Below are 3,303 nucleotides of genomic sequence, written 5' to 3' on the forward strand. Positions count from 1 at the left end.
GACAGGGATGAGATGGCTGGATGGCATCACCGACTCAATGCACATGAGTTTGGGTGAACTCTGGGAGTTGGTGATGGACGGGGAGGCCTGGCGTGCTGCAGTTCATGGGGTTGCAAAGAGTCAGACATGACTGAGTGACTGAACTAAACTGAGAGGCTACTGCAAGAGCAATTTCACATCAGTCATATTGCTAGTTCTAGAAATTGTTTGGTTTTCTAAATGGTGAATGTATCATGGGAATTAGCTTTTCCCCCTGAAAAATATCCTTGATTATGGATATTTGATATTTGAGAAATACACTGAGAACAGTAATATTTATTTTGTATTTATTGTTTTTGGGCACTCTTCTTGGAGAAGGCAATGGCAACCCACTCTAGTACTCTTGCCTGGAAAATCCCATGGACGGAGGAGCCTGGTAGGCTGCAGTCCAAGGGATCCCTAAGAGTTGGGCACGACTGAGCGACTTCACTTTCACTTTTCACTCTCATGCATTGGAGAAGGAAATGGCAACCCACTCCCGTATTCTTGCCTGGAGAATCCCAGGGACAGAGGAGCCTAGTAGGCTGCCATCTATGGGATCGCATAGACTCAGACACGGCTGAAGTGACTTAGCAGCAGTAGCAGCAGCAGGGCGCTCTTCTAAATGCTTTCACATCTGGTGGTGAATTCAGTTCTCTACCAACATTTAGACTAAGTATTATTATCCACATTTTTATGTGAGGAAACTGACATTAATTGACTGACTTTGGTTCCTGCTGGCAACAAATTGCAATCTGGAGTATAAACCAAGGCTTCTGATTCCAATTCCAGGTTTTTTTGAGGTTGAAATTTATCACATCTGTAACACTGACAGATAATTCATAAAATTAAAATATGAACATAGTTTTATTATTGTAAACAGTCTTAAAGACATTGTTCATCATGTAGTTTGAGTCCCCTTATGTTATGGCCCTGGTAATAAAGTCATTCAGTTGAATACCAGTAATATATTTATCCCTTAAAAAATCTATCACAGTATGATTGTTGCCTGATTTGTCCTCATATTTGAAAAAGGTCCTCATGATTTCTGCCTAGGATGATGCTCCCCTAGCTGGGGTTATGTGTGGTAGGCAACAGGATAAATTTATGACCTGTGTTCAAGAATAAGGGCAACTGTTGTCTATATCCCAGGTGAAGGATATCTGGAAATACAGAAAAAGTCTTAAACATAACACTTTGGATTTTCAATGTAGAAATACAATACTTAAAGTAATTTATAGGCTAGAACTTGAAAATAATCCATGAGGCATCATACTTGGAGAGAGAGGGTCTTCTATAGAATGTCTGCTTTTGTAAATGTAGCAGAAAAGGAAATTTTAAAGTGCCAAACTTTTAACAATAATGATTATGCATCCCTCATGCCCTTCATGCTTTGATTGACAGGAAGTTTACTAAATTTAATGCTCAAACAATAGTAACTACATTAGACCAGTATATTTACAAGAAGGTAAGTGGATACCAGATCGTGGACTATCCCATGGTGATAGACTAAGTGGTTAGGATTTTTCCTGAAGTTGATGGGCAACCACTGTATTATTCAAGTGAGGGAATGGTCTGGTAATTTGTACTTTGAAAATTGCCCGGTGTCATTTTGGAGGAAAAATTGGAGTGGGACGACTCAGAACTTAATAAGATCACTGTAAAGAATATTATATTAATCTTTTAGAAAGGATACAGATTTGACCTGTGACATCAGCAGAGAGTCTTAAAAATAGTCACCTTACCAGGGGGATAATAGAGAAAAGGACTCTGGATTTTGGCTTAGACACTTAGTAGATTTAAGGGCTAATTAAAATACTTAAGGCATCCATACAATGAATATGGATGCTCACCTAAATATAAGCTTTGAGTAAATTAAAAAAGCCTTTGTTATGATGAGGCAAGCTTTAAAGAAGATAGAAAAGAATTTCTCAAAATTTTCATGTGAATATATAATAACTGAGCATCTTGATAGCATGGATTCTAATTCAATAGGTCTGCATTTCTAACATTTTCTTAAGAGATGGTGATGCTATTGGTGCTCAGAACTCACTTTGAGTGGCAAAGTTCTAGCCATCCACTGCACTCTGAATGTTTCATCTTCATTTTCACTTTCTTTGGTTCTCTTGTGTTTGTTTTATTTTTGGCTTTGCTGAGTCTTTGTTGCTTTGTGCAGGCTTTCTCTAGTTGTGGTTAGTGGGACTAATCTTTGTTGCAGTGCACAGGCTTCTCATTGTGGTGGCTTCTCCTATTGCAGAGCACGGGCTCCATGGCACGTGGGCTTCGGTAGTGGCAACTCTCAGGCCCTAGAGCCTGGGTTCAGTACTTGTGGCACCTGGGCTTAGTTGTTCCATGGCATGTGGGATCTTCCCAGATCAGGGATCAAACCTGTGTCCCCTACATTGGCAGACTGATGCTTTACCACTGTGCCACCAGGGAAGTCCTCTCTTGTGTTTGTTTGATACTATATCTTGTCTCTTTGTTCTCTTTTCTGGGTCCCTTTGATGAATAGCTGATTTTAAATGACAATTTATGGCCTCACAGTGGAACTCAACTTTTCAGTATTGTCCTTCTTTTAAAATGAGAGATTTGGTAGTCTCTTTGCATGTGTTGGAGCAGATTCTATAGGTATCCTGCCCATATGTCCTTGACCCTTATTTCTAGTCCACACTTCCAGTTGTATTTTTTAATGACTAAAGATTTTTCCTAGTGTCCAAAGAATGCTCTATTTATGGATCCATGTTCTTAGTAAGCTAGAAGAGCCAAACCAGCAACCCTGACCAATGACTGCTTGGAAAATTCACCTTTTGGGGCTCTTTTCCTCTCCCTATCTTACTTTGCTCTTCTTTTATGTTTACCAGGATCACGTCCCAAACAAATTGCTTCCATAGAGAATCCAAAGACAAGGTCGGTAGTTAAAACTGAGTGCATACATGAAATCATCAGGAGAGAGTATGTGAAGTGAAAGAGAATAATGTCTGAGGTGGAGGCATGGGAAATATGATGTATAGTTGTGTGTCAAATAAAATAAGTTCAGAAAAGCAGAAGCCAGAGAGGCAGAATGAAAACCAGATCAGTCCTACTTTGCAACCCAGTTGCAACCCTGGCTTATCTATCCAGCCACTTTTTGGGCAACTCAACTTGAACATGAAGATTTCTGTGAAACAACCCAAGGTCATCCTTAACTTCTCTGTCTCAGTTACTGTGCATATCCTACAGAATTTTGGACTCAGTGGGAGAAGGAGAGGGTGGGATAATTTGAGAGAATACCATTGAAACATATAT

This window comes from Bison bison, unplaced genomic scaffold, assembly GCF_000754665.1.
Source record: "Bison bison bison isolate TAMUID 2011002044 unplaced genomic scaffold, Bison_UMD1.0 scf7180017864162, whole genome shotgun sequence".
Classification (NCBI taxonomy): domain Eukaryota; kingdom Metazoa; phylum Chordata; class Mammalia; order Artiodactyla; family Bovidae; genus Bison; species Bison bison.